The sequence below is a fragment of the Triticum urartu genome, chromosome 1, assembly GCF_003073215.2.
Source record: "Triticum urartu cultivar G1812 chromosome 1, Tu2.1, whole genome shotgun sequence".
Lineage (NCBI taxonomy): Eukaryota > Viridiplantae > Streptophyta > Magnoliopsida > Poales > Poaceae > Triticum > Triticum urartu.
The window spans coordinates 54,021,120-54,035,746 of record NC_053022.1 but is presented as its reverse complement, the minus strand read 5'-3'; the positions used below and the strand labels follow the sequence as shown (position 1 = coordinate 54,035,746).

At 42.1% G+C, this 14,627-nt stretch overlaps 1 pseudogene; it reads right to left on the bottom strand.

Annotated features, from left to right (window-relative positions):
• Nucleotides 1-11,436: 11,436 nt before the first annotated feature.
• Nucleotides 11,437-13,905, bottom strand: LOC125555346 (annotated as a pseudogene).
• Between the last annotated feature and the right edge of the window lie 722 nt (nucleotides 13,906-14,627).

The following is a 14,627-nucleotide window of genomic DNA, read 5'->3' as shown; positions in this document are numbered from 1 at the left end:
ATAGTGTTTGCAATATTATTGAAAGTGGGTTTGGAGAGGTCATGACTTTAGTTAATGTTAATCCCACTATTTTGGAAGAGTGTCAACTTTGCATGCATGTGGATCGTGTTGAAAATATTTTATGTGATAGCTATTTTGTTGAATTTGCTTATGATCCTACATGTAATTATTATGAGAGAGTAAAATATAGTGGTAGAAATTTTCATGTTACTAAATTACCTCTCGTTATGTTGAGATTGCTATTGTTTCGTTCCGCTTCCTTGCATATGCTAGTTTTTGCTTGCCTTGATAATTTGTTTGCCTATAAGATGCCTATGCATAGGAAGTATGTCAGACTTAGATGTGTTTGTCACGTGTTTTAGGATGCTCTCCTTGTGCTTCAATTCTTGTCTTTCATGTGAGCATCATTGAAATATTATGCCTAGCTAGGGGCGTTAAACGATAGCGCTTGTTGGGAGGCAACCCAATTTTATTTTTATTCCTTGCTTTTTGCTCCTGATTAGTAATAAATAATTTATTTAGCCTCTGTTTATGTTGTGTTTTTTTGTGTTTAATTAGTGTTTGTTCCAAGAAGAACCGTTGGGAAGACTTGGGGAAAGTCTTGTTAATCTTGCTGTAAAAAACAGAAACTTTAGCACTCACGAGAACTGCTGCCATTTTTATTTCGAAAGTGATATTTAGTTAATTATTTTTGCAGATGATTAATAGATAAATTCCTCACGTCCAGCAATTTATTTTATAATTGTTGGGGTTCCAGATCTTGCGCTAGCTACAGATTACTACAGACTGTTCTGTTTTTGACATATTCTGTTTTTCGTGTGTTGTTTGCTTATTTTGATGAATCTATGGCTAGTAAAATAGTTTATAAACCATATAGAAGTTGGAATACAGTAGTTTTAACACCAATATAAATAAAGAATGAGTTCACTACAGTACCTTGAAGTGGTCTTTTATTTTCTTTCGCTAACGGGGCTCACGAGATTTTCTACTTTAAGTTTTGTGTTGTGAAGTTTTCAAGTTTTGGGTAAAGATTTGATGGATTATGGAACAAGGAGTGGCAAGAGCCTAATCTCGGGGATGCACATGGCACCCCCGAGATAATCTAAGGACACCTAAAAGCCAAAGCTTGGTGATGCCCTAGAAGGCATCCCCTCTTTTCGTCTACTTCTATCGGTAACTTTACTTGGAGCTATATTTTTATTCATCACATGATATGTATTTTGCCTGGAGCGTCTTGTATGATTTGAGTATTTTTTTTAGTTTACCACAATCATCCTTGCTGTACACACCTTTTGAGAGATTCATACATGATTTGGAATTTGTTAGAATACTCTATGTGCTTCGCTTATATCATTTGAGTTATATAGTTTTGCTCTAGTACTTCACTTATATCTTTTTAGAGCACGGTGGTGGATTTTTTTTATAGAAACTATTGATCTCTCATGCTTCACTTATATTATTTTGAGAGTCTTAAATAGCATGGTAATTTACTTAAATAATCCCAATATGCTTGGTATACAAGAATAATAAAAGAACTTCCTTATGAGTGTGTTGAATGCTATGAGAAGTTTGATACTTGATAATTGTTTTGAGATATGAAGATGGTGATATTAAAGTTATGCTAGTTGAGTAGTTGTGAATTTGAGAAATACTTGTGTTAAAGTTTGTGATTCCTGTAGCATGCACGTATGGTGAACCGTTATGTGATGAAGTCGGAGCATGATTTATTTTTTGATTGTCTTCCTTATGAGTGGCAGTCGGGGACGAGCGATGGTCTTTTCCTACCAATCTATCCCTCTAGGAGCATGCGCGTAATACTTTGCTTTGATAACTTGTAGATTTTTGAAATAACTATATGAGTTCTTTATGACTAATGTTGAGTCCATGGATTATACGCACTTTTCTCACCCTTCCACCTTTGCTAGCCTCTCTAATACCGCGCACCTTTTGCCGGTATCATACACCCACCATATACCTTCCTCAAAACAGCCACCATACCTACCTATTATGGAATTTCTATAGCCATTCCGAAATATATTGCCATGCAACTTCCCACCATTCCATTTACTATGACACACTCCATCATTGTCATATTGCTTAGCATGATCATATAGTTGACATCGTATTTGTGGCAAAGCCACCATTCATAAATCTTTCATACGTGTCACTCTAGATTCATTGCATATCCCGGTACACCGCCGAAGGCATTCATATAGAGTCATATTTTGTTCTAAGTATCGAGTTGTAATTGTTGAGTTGTAAGAAAAATAAAAGTGTGATGATCATCATTATTAGAGCATTGTCCCAGTAAGGAAAGGATGATGGAGACTATGATTCCCCCATAAGTCGGGATGAGACTCCGGACGAAAAAAAGAAAAGAGGCCAAAAAAAGAGAAAAGGCCCAAATAAAAAATGAGAGAAAAAGAGAGAAGGGACAATGTTACTATCCTTTTACCACACTTGTGCTTCAAAGTAGCACCATGATATTCATGATAGAGAGTCTCATATGTTATCACTTTCCTATACTAGTGTGAATTTTTCATTATAGAACTTGGCTTGTATATTCCAATGATGGGCTTCCTCAAAATGGCCTAGGTCTTCATGAGTAAGCAAGTTGGATGCACACCCACTTAGTTTCTTTTGTTGAGCTTTCATATACTTATAGCTCTAGTGCATCCATTGCATGGCAATCCCTACTCACTCACATTGATATCTATTGATGGGCATCTCCATAGCCCGTTGATACACCTAGTTGATGTGAGACTATCTTCTCCCTTTTTGTCTTCCCCACAACCACCATTCTATTCCACTTATAGTGTTATATCCATGGCTCACGCTCATGTATTGTGTGAAGATTGAAAAAGTTTGAGAACACTAAAAGTATGAAACAATTGCTTGGCTTGTAATCGGGGTTGTGCATGATTTAAATATTTTGTGTGGTGAAGATAGAGCATAGCCAGACTGTATGATTTTGTAGGGATAACTTTCTTTTGCCATGTTATTTTGAGAAGACATGATTGCTTTGTTAGTATGCTTGAAGTATTATTATTTTTATGTCAATATTAAACTTTTATCTTGAATCTTTCGGATCTGAATATTCATACCACAATTAAGAAGAATTACATTAAAATTATGCCAAGTAGCACTCCGCATCAAAAATTATGTTTTTATCATTTACCTACTCGGGGACGAGCAGGAATTAAGCTTGGGGATGCTTGATACGTCTCCAACGCATCTATAATTATTGATTGCTCCATGCTATATTATCTGCTGTTTTGGACATTATTGGGCTTTATTATCCACTTTTATATTATTTTTGGGACTAACCTATTAACCGGAGGCCCAACCTAGAATTGTTGTTTTTTGCCTATTTTAGGGTTTCGAAGAAAAGGAATATCAAACGGGATGAAACCTTCGGGAACGTGATTTTCTTAACGAACAAGACCAGGGAGCCTTGGACCCTACGTCAAGACACAAAAGAGGAGGCCACGAGGTAGGGGGCGCGCCTACCCCCCAGGCGCGCCCTCCACCCTCATGGGCCCCCTGTTGCTCCACCAACGTACTCCTTCCTCCTATATATACCTACGTACCCCCAAACGATCAGATACGGAGCCAAAACCCTAATTCCACTGCCGCAACTTTCTGTATCCACGAGATCTCATCTTGGGGCCTATTCTGGAGCTCCGCCGGAGGGGCATCGATCACGGAGGGCTTATACATCATCACCATAGCCCCTCCGATAAAGTGTGAGTAGTTTACCTCAGACCTACGGGTCCATAGTTATTAGCTAGATGACTTCTTCTCTCTTTTTGGATCTCAATACAATGTTCTCCCCCTCTCTTGTGGAGAACTATTCGATGTAATCTTCTTTTTGCGGTGTGTTTGTTGAGACCGATGAATTGTGGGTTTATGATCAAGTCTATCTATGAATAATATTTGAATCTTCTCTGAATTCTTTTATGTATGATTCGTTATCTTTGCAAGCCTCTTCGAATTATCAGTTTGGTTTGGCCTACTAGATTGATATTTCTTGCAATGGGAGAAGTGCTTAGCTTTGGGTTCAATCTTGCGATGTCCTTTCCCAGTGACAGTAGGGGCAGCAAGGCACGTATTGTATTGTTGCCATCGAGGATAACAAGATGGGGTTTTCATCATATTGCATGAGTTTATCCCTCTACATCATGTCATCTTGCTTAAGGCGTTACTCTGTTTTCATTAACTTAATACTCTAGATGCATGCTGTATAGCGGTCGATGAGTGGAGTAATAGTAGTAGATGCAGGCAGGAGTCGGTCTACTTGTCTCGGACGTGATGCATATATACATGATCATACCTAGATATTCTCATAACTATGCTCAATTCTGTTAACTTCTCAACAGTATTTCGTTCACCCACCATAGAATACTTATGCTCTTGAGAGAAGCCACTAGTGAAACCTATGGCCACTGGGTCTATCTTCATCATACTAATCTTCCAATACTTAGTTATTTCCTTTGCTTTCTACTTTGCTTTTATTTTACTTTGCATCTTTATCATAAAAATACCAAAAATATTACCTTATCATATCTATCAGATCTCACTCTCGTAAGTGGCCATGTAGGGATTGACAACCCCTTATCGCGTTGGTTGCGAGGATTTATTTGTTTTGTGCAGGTACGAGGGACTCGCGCGTAGCCTCCTACTGGATTGATACCTTGGTTCTTAAAAACTGAGGGAAATACTTACGCTACTTTGCTGCATCATGCCTTCTTCTTTGGGAAAAACCAACGCAGTGCTCAAGAGGTAGCAGCGGATGCCGTGTCGGCGGGGACGTGAGGCTGCTTCGGCTCGACAAAGTCTGCAACCGGCAGTTGTGGTGCTACAATCGGCTGGGGCAGAGCTGGAATCGACCTTACCAGAAGCTGCCACCAGTATTGGACCGTGGCTAGGACAGCGGCCACATGATGCTAGGTAGAGATGCCGGGATGCTGGCATGCTACAACCAACCGGATTAAACTTTTTGACCAATTGTATAGAGAAATTAGCTTATGCCCGCAACATTGAATATATGTAGCATGGAAGTATGTTTGATAATAAATCCAATAAAACAAATTTGGTTGTTTAGATGCTAACTTTTAGAAGTGGTCAAACTTAAATAAGTTTAATTTAGGGCAAAACTAGACACTACTAGGAAAAGGGCTATAGATGGAATTGACACTAATGGCGCACCTGACATGTGGTGCGCCACTACAATATAGCAGTAGCGCACCATGTGCAGGTGCGCCATTAGTGTGGAAGACACTAATGGCGCACCAGATACATGGTGCGCCACTATTAACATTTTTTTTCATTTTTCCAAACGTACTAATGGCGCATCATGTTGACAGTGCGCCATTACTAGTTAAAACTAGTAATGGCGCACTGTCCACATGTGCGCCATTAGTAAGTTTTTTTTCTCTAGCTAATGGCGCACCGCCAAGGGGTGCGCCATTAGTAATCTCCCCCTAGCTAATTCGCTCGATCCCTTCGTCCCTCCCTTCACTCCCCCCCTCCCTCGCTCCACACCCGGCCGCTCCGACGACCCCCGCGCCCCGCCTCGCCGTCTCGGGCCTCGCCGCCGACCCACTGTGCCGCCGCCCCACCCACTGCGCCGCCGCCCGGTCTCCTCCGCCCGTAAGCCCCTAGCTAACAATTATATTTTTTTTTGTTTTGCAAAACTAGTAATGACATTTCTTCTGTACTAGTCCTCATGAATATTTATTTATGTGTTTATTCTGGTATTGAATTTCTAACTCACAAAAAGTATTGAATTTGTTAATATTTTTTTAACTCATGAATATTTTTAAATTTCATGGGCACTTTTTGAATTCATGAATATTTTTTCAAATTTGATGATTTTTTTTCACATTCATAAAGGTTTTACCAATTCACAAATGAATGCGACTAAAAATCCAAAAAAAATGATGATATTTTCAAATAACAAATTTGATGATATTTTCAAATAACAAATTTGGTGATATTTTTTCATATTCATAAATATTTTCAAATAACAAATTTGATGATATTTTTTCACATTCATAAATGTTCTCAAATTTGATCGTCATTTTCTAAAAAATATTAGATGCAACTAAAAATCCAAAAAAAAAGTTAGTAATGGCGCACCAGGGGAAGGTGCGCCATTGCTATCGAAGTACTTATGGCGCACCCCTAGGAGGTGCGCCATTGCTAACCTTCCCCCCTCGCTAACCCTTCCTCTCGCCAGATCGATCCCCCTCCTCCCCCTCGCCCGCTCTCTCTCTCCACCGCCACCGAGCAAACCCCCCGCCCCGCTCTCCACCGCCGCCGCCGACCCCCCGCGCCCGCTCCGTCGCCAGTCGCCGCCGGAGCACTAGGAGGAGGAGTCCTTCTTCTTCCTCCAGCCGTCGCCATCTCGCGGTCGCCACCGTCTCTCCGGTCCACCCCGGCCTTCACCGGGCCTGCCACGATCTTCGCGGTGAGTCCCTCAGCGTTCCCTCCTTCGATTCGCATCCATAGGCCGCCGTAAGCCGCCGCCGTCGACCTCGCGCTCACCCCACAGCTGGCCCGTGCCCCCGGGCTCCTCTGCCGCGCCCCAGCGCACGCCCTCCCCGCTACTCCTGCCCTTGGGCACGCATCCGCTTGCGCGCCCCTGGCCATCCCCCGCCTGTGCTCGTCCGCCCGTTGCCGCTCGCGCGCGCCCGCTGCCTTGGCGTTGCTCTTTCCCGCTGCTGATGCTGCTCTCTGCCGCCGCCACACTACTGCTCTGCCTGTTGCTTGCTAGTTTCCCTTCCAACCCGATTCCATTCCATCTGGTTACACCGCTGTGCTGCTGATGCTCGATTGATTGAAGTCCCATGTCTGCATCCTCCCTTGTTAACGATCCAGAGGGATTTGGTGCCATTTCCATGGGTAATAATCACTTTTTGATCAAGGTAGTAATCGTCGCGGCTAGCCCTGTCAAGTTCTTCCACCCCTGGGAACACAACACTCATATTTTTTATCAGTTTCTTTTTGTTTGCACCGTTCAGGTCCACTCCTTTGTACCCAAAGGTCCATTGCCTTTTCATATTAGCAAACGCCTATAAGTATGTGCCTGGTTACAGTTTAATCTAATCATCGTTTCCCACCAATGCATGATATGGGCATCTCACCACCACCACAATAGAACACTAGGATTATCGCATTCGGTTTTAGCCATTTTAGCTAATGCGGGAGAATAATATTATGTGTCGAACCGAGAGTGAGCGTCGTACTGTCATGGGAAGGATTTATTAGGAGTGGCTATTAAGTTGGTGCTTGACACTTGTGGGTGCAATTGCAAAGCTTTCCCCTGTCCATCAATATTATGTGGTGCCTTTTCTTTTCTGAATTTAAAGAGTGACAACTTCAGCACTAATCAGTACCAACTTCAACCTCTTAGCCAGATAACAAGTGGATTCGACCACCTCCATCCCAACAACATGCTTTATGCCTGCACAGGCAGTTGACATGTTCTGAGCCATTGCTTCAATCCAGTGCTCCTCATAGGATTAAGCAAAGCCAACTAAGCAAAAAGACAGCACCATCATAGATCACACATCCCTCAAGGAAGAACCACTTTCAGCTATCCATGAAGAACCACTTTCCTGCTTGTCTGCAAAGTGGTTGTTGGAGTCCAGAACACTTAAATAGTTAGTCAAATGAATTGCTTGCTTGTTACTTTTTTTAGCTACTATTTTTATTAAAAAATTATTGGAGTTTATATCATATATATTACTGGCATGTATTTCATATGTTCTGTAGCATTAAGGCTACATATCATGCCATTTTTGTGCCTTGTATTAATTGCTTTCCCTACATGTTTGCAGGTTTAAGTGAAAAAAGAGGAAGAAAGGAGAATCAGGGTAGGTTTCATGGCTAGAATATATATTGCTGGGTTTTGTCTCCGACCATCGTGTCGTGATGAGATTGGGGGGTTTTGTCTCTGACCATCGTGTCATGATGATATTGTGGGGTGTTGTGGGGTTGCAGCGGGGCGGGGGTGGGATAATGATTTTGCAGGTACCCCGAGAGGCCCTTGAGTTTGCTGGAATGTCGATTAACTTCCGTTCCGGCAAATTCGGGTACTCCATATGTCCTATTTTCAGCAAAGGTCATGCTGAAATTTTCCGTGAATTTTAGCATGACTTTGCTAAAATAGGACATATGGGGTACTTGCGACTAATGCATGAGCCTGGGTATCTTAGTACTTAATTAAGTAGGATCAACTGCCTCTTGTGTTATACATATAGAAGTGTGATATCAACTCATAGTTATTACTAATGTCAAGAGATGATGTAGTTTTGAATTATGAACGTAGGAAATGTCGTCATCGGACGACGAAAGTCTCCCGGGGGAGTGCGGCTGGTGCCACGACGATCGAGGTCTGTGCGACAGGCCTCACCTGGACGATGATCGGCGCTTCAGCATTAAGCTCGAGGAGACCTTCGAAGTTGAAACGGTACACAACGACGACAATTGTTTTTTTCATAATTAAGCATGACTTCAACTATTTCAATGTGTAATTTTCATCTTTTACAATTCAAGTATAGCTTATCCCATGCCATGCAAGACGCTATGTCTTGAAGAGGATGGATTTTGAAGACCATGAAATTTCTAAAACAAAGAAAATTCACCTAAGGACTCATCACGATGTGGACTTTGAAGTAAATCTGTATAATTCTGAGAGCGTAACCCATTTTGGTTGCAAAAATTGGGAAGCATTTTGCAAGATGTATGGTTTTGATGAGGGTATGCTTATCAGCATGGATCTTGGTAATCCTGACATCGACCAAGACAATATGGACATTTGGGTCCTTGTTGATACGCCTCCAGTTCTACCGCTATGTGGGTTTTTCAAACATAGTTATTAGCTAATTTATATTGTTTATTTCAAAATAGTTGACAGCTTATTTTTATTGTTGTGCGGGAGATGGTAGACAAAACCCAATACACCGATGGCTCCGAATTAACAACTTACAAGGAGAAAAATCATCTGGTCGGATTTTGTACTGCTCCTCAACATTATGGTAAATACGTGCCATTAGTGCATGTGTTCAACTACGGTAACTATCATGGAGATACCCTGGTAAGATTTTTACTATTACGACATCCGTGCATCTTTTGCATACTTCTAAAACTAGTACATCATTGTTAACTATGAAGTTATTACTATGTTTTTCAACAGATAATCACAGAGAATTGTGTGCCTCATTTGATGTATCAGAAAGGTAGTCTTAATGTTTTGAACATATAGCCAGGTCATCCTACGAATCTTAACTGTCCATACGAGATTTCTAAAAGAAGTGGAGACATGAAAATCAAAGGATGGAAAAAATGTATGGACAGTCATAAGGAGGTTCTTGGAAGCAAAAGGAAGTGAAGCGCAAGAATTGGAAACAGGTTGTTCTCCATTCTCCATAATGGAGAGTCAGGGTCTATATTGTTTTATGCTATTTTACCTTAAATAGGGTATTTAGGTCCTGCCTAATACTGATGATCATGTGCTAAGAACAATTAAGTAGGGTTGGTTCGATGACTATCAAGATGATGATCGTATGACTTGTTATTAATAACGAGTAGAAGTTGTATGATGATGATTAGTAGGACTTGTTAGGATTAGTATTACTTCCGACAAACTCGCTACTCGCGGTCTCGAGACTTATAATGTTCTATCTTTGTTCGGTCTTTTGAATTCGGAGACTAATATGATGAATTGTATTCGGAGACTAATCTTCTATTGTATTCGATGAATCTGCTCTTGCCGTGGGGTGCTGTCTATATTCTTTCCAATAATATATTTTGTAACCTGTGCAAAATTCAGAAAAGTAAAAAAAAACTTAATATTCATACTAATGGTGCATCACCCCACAATGCACCATTAGTATGCCAGATACTAATGGCGCATGATGGTCTATACTAATGACGCACGGCGTGGTGCGCCATTAGTAAAAAATACTAGTGGCGCACCATAGTGCGCCATTAGTAGGCAAAACTGGTGCGCCACTAGTAGGCCTTTTCCTAGTAGTGAGAATTTAAATAATATGGATCATTGAGTAAACTAAACTATGTACACAATCTGGTGATTCAATACTGACCAATAATAATTGAACACTACAGATTAAAATGCGCAGAGAACTGTAAATTTGTCCCGGTAAAGATGAAATAGAGCACAAATACAACAACTTTTCTTCATTTTATTTGACAAGTTACATAAATTAAAAAACAGAGGCAAAACCGGTAAGTGGGACACTTGGTTTCTTGCGCTTCTGCTCCGTTTTGATCCCAATAGTGAGGTGATTGATCACAAGAAATTGGCCATGCTCATCCGTGAGTTTTCTATTTTATCGATATTTTTGAAGAGTGAGGTAATGATGTGGTGAAAAAATAAAGCTCCATGTGTGTTACTGATACACAATCAATACCACTAAGAAATGTTTTAAATTTGAGTCCAACAATATGACTTTTGTATCACGTGAATTTTGTATCACGTAATGATGTACTTTGAACAAAACAACAAACACATGATCAAAATAAATCCAAATAACATAGATGTACACCTTATATTTCCTTTGAAGCATTTGTGTTCCAAGTTTCCAACATGGTCGAGCAATCAGGTATAAGCTGCTGCATGCTTAGAAAACGGTGAGCAACTAGGCTACTAAAATTGCTAGAACCTCCATGCATAGCTTTGTGTCTGAGCTGTGTGACAATGTGCTTAAATCAGCGGAGAATACTATCTGGCGGGTGCTGGTTTTCTACGCACCCTATCTTTTGGTCTAAATCACTTTTTTTTGGAACGTCTAAATCACATTTATATACCGACGGACTAACAGATCTATGCCGACAAAAACGTTGAAGACGGCGTATGCCGGCTTTCGGGCCTATGCCTACGGCTGCGTGCCGTCGGCATAATTTTTAATTCCGATAGTGATATACTCCCTCCATTTTAAAATAAGTGACTCAAGTTTATATTAACTTTATACTAGAGCTAGTATAAACTTGAGTTATTTATTTTGGGACGGAGGGAGTATATAGCAGGAATGGCAGAACGCAAAACGAACATAAGATCAGGTATGATTTATCTGTTGTGACTCTTGCATGCTTTTCGTTACCGACGATTACATGAGTTTGGACGCCGTAAAGTCAGCGACGAGTGATCACGGAAATAGAAATTCAGGCTGCAGGTGCAAGAAGTATGCATGTTCCTGTATTGACAAACAAACTGAAGCCTCGGGATTGATTGGGAAATAATATTCAAGGTTTTTTCGCGTATTGCAAAGTAATAATGGCAAAAAATATATTCTTGGAATCACTAAGAAGATATCTTTGTTATAAGCAAGGTAGACGATGAAAATTTCAGTCTATAAAAAAGCCTTGCCAATTCCACATTAACCATGGGAAAAACAGAAACTGCAGAAACTTAGAAGTCCTTACAAACCATAAAGAAAACTGCAGCAAGCACAAGAAATTCAGTTCGACACTAGTCATGCATGCCAGCAAATACAAGACACAGGAATCACCAATCAATTCGCATTCTGATTGCTAAATTGGATCTAGATAGTACATGCAATCAACATAGATAAATAGGTAAGACCATAGATACTAAATTAGATTAGATGCAACGATGACTAGCCACAATACTAAATTGTCATGATAATATCTTTGGCCGCTTTCAGTTCGGCGGGCAGGAAGCTAGCAGCCAGCTCCTTGAGAACTGATGGGCAGCTATTCTTGAGATGCTCATCATCGCCTCCAAATTGGAAGGATGTCAGGGTTGATGAGGTTGCACACCCTCTCTTCGCATATCAGCTTCAGCCCCTCGATATTGTACCTGTCTGCTGCAACAAGTAGATGGCCAGCCATCACCGCTTCTCTCCGTGCTTCACATCCATCGGTCATCTCAGGAACAGGCTCATACTCGTCTGTGTATATGAAGTGGAGCAAGGCTTTGAACACGTCACTTTCCATGTCACTAATTTCAATCGGACCGCCAGCTTTGAATACGGATGACCGAGCGGCGAGCACGGCCCTATGAGCCAAGAAACTCTCCCCGCCGACATGAAAGGTCACGTCGGCTCCATCCATGCTCTTCAGTAGGTCTCCAAGATGTTGCTGCAAGTTTCTTGGAGGAATCAAGCCAGACCGATTACCTTTGTGGATATTCTTCACGACAGTAACATGGCACATGATGCTGACACTGTCGTTGCTTAGATTCCTTGGATTCTCAAGATAAGCTCTGCCGATAAAATCACGGAAACCCTTGAATGAACCTTTGCTAGAGAAGATGCGTTCGGGATTGGTCTTGCTTCTTGTAATGTCTGGTTCTCCATTCTTGTCAAGCAAACTAATTCTAAATTTCGCCCTCACGTCCGTGGCAAAACCAGAATCAAGAGCCAGAAAAACAGATACATAACCGGCTTCATAATGTGTGATGTCGCTGCCGTTTGGGTAGAACCACAAAACCCAGTCGTAGCCTCCAACACTGAAAGGGGCAGATTTCACTTTGTCGCCATGCCCGATCATCCCCTTGACTCTTGAATAGCCGTCTACCTTGATCACATATGACCTTTTGTCAGACCCCGCTGCAAGGTCAGCGGGAAGATCGCGAAGCTCTGACATTCTTGTCGTCTCTTAGATTTGCACTCCGATGGAAGAACGGCGACAATGAGAGATTCCCTGCGTCTATACAAGGCAGATATATATACACGCCAAATAAGATCTCTAATAGATCTTGGGGTCGGCATAGTTTTCTGCTATTTAAACCGAACAGATAACATGTCAAATAAGAATCCTAACGAAGGAAGATTGGGATAGCTATCTTCAGATGCGTATCAACGCTGATCTCCTGGGCGCGGTCGAGTCCGACCAATGCACGACGCCTTCATGGCGTCTACTCCGAAGACTGCTGTCGTTCCCGATCCTGTAACCAGCTAGCGCGGAGAGCTCAGTGGAGCGGCACACAGTGTCACCGGCGGCCGTATAAGCACACAGTGGCAAGGGCGCTCGGAGCGTGCAAGTGCAACAGGCTGAGCCTGGACTCCTGAGTGCGTGCTACCAAGTTTTTCTCTTTGAAGGTTTGTTTTCTACGCAATTGATTAACAAAATTTGTACTAAGAAGAACAGGGGAATTGATGTTCCAATTTTTTCACGTTTCATGAAAAAGCATTCACTACATTAAAAATATAATACATGGATCTGAGAAAATGTTGGTAAAAATTCAAAATGTTCATGAGCTAAACAGGGCCGTCTCCAGAAATTCGGGGGCCCGGTGCGATATATAAAATGGGGCCCTAAATTTTAAAGTATATATTCAGTTAATCATATAAATTTGAATATGAGTTATCTCGTACAGTAGTGCAAAATATATGAAATATCAACCCGACAAAAGTAGTGAATATAGTACTAGACTGATGCATATGTGCAAAAATATGAAACTAACAATATTAATATAAAATTATTCAATATAGTGTTTGCCGAAATTAAGAAATAAGAAAATGTAATTATTTAATATACAGTGTTTACCAAGATAAATATATAGACACATTGATATAATTATTCAGTAGAAAAAACAACCTAAATTAAGCTGATCTGTGATGCCCTGATTGGGGTCATGAAGCACTAGAAAATTATTCAATCTATGCTTTTGGCTTAAGCGTACCTGATGAAGTGGTAAATTGATCGATGCCTTGGTGCTCGCCTGCTCGGCCACCTACTGCTTCAAGCCTTCAACCTTGTGGCGTTGGCTACCTAGGGCAAAGCCGCTGCGTGGCAAATGATATGGGGTTTGCCGGCTGCCGCGGATCCGTGCGGCTGCCTGAAGTGATTCGTTGAGCCGCCAAGCAACAGAATCGTAAACGATTGGCTGGAAAGAGGAACGACTGCAGCAGATAACAGAATCGTAGACGATTGGCTGGAAAGAGGTCCTTCAATCGATCAAAAAAGAAGTCCATCGATCGATTAGAGTTCGAGGCCCAAAATTCGGAGCGCCAGCAGAGAACAGGCCAATAGGGCCCGATTGAGGAAGCTTTAGGATCCAATAAAAGCTCGGCCCAAAATGGGGGCCCCTAAAATTGGGGGGCCCTGTGCGGGCGCACAGCTCGCACAGGCCCACCGACGACCCTGAAGCTAAAATATACCCAAGTGATAACGCTCACACATGTGGCACTTATCAACACGTCCACACGCACTTGATATTGTTTTATCCGTTTGCATGAATTTTGAAGCAGTTGCCATTTGGGTGAAGAGTTACCTAAGCACCTAACGTTGTGTGGGTGTTAGAGCATCTTCAGCCGCGCCCCCAGAAAAGCCGCCCCGGGCGTTTTTTTCGCGCCGGCACAGAAAAATCGGCCCAGTCGCGTCCCCAGGAGCCCGATTTTCGCTGGCCTGGGCCGATTTAGCGCCGGCGGACCCAGGCCGAACCCGGCACACTGGGGGGCACTCGGGGGCGCCGGGGCGAGCGGTTTTGGCGCGAAAGAGTCGCGGGCCCGCCGCGTCAACGACTCCGCGCGTCTTCGTCCCCGAACGCCTCGGTTTCCCGCGGGGAATCAATGGCAAGGCTGCCGCCGGTCAGCCTTACCATTGATTCCTCACGGGCGCCGCGTCACGGGGCG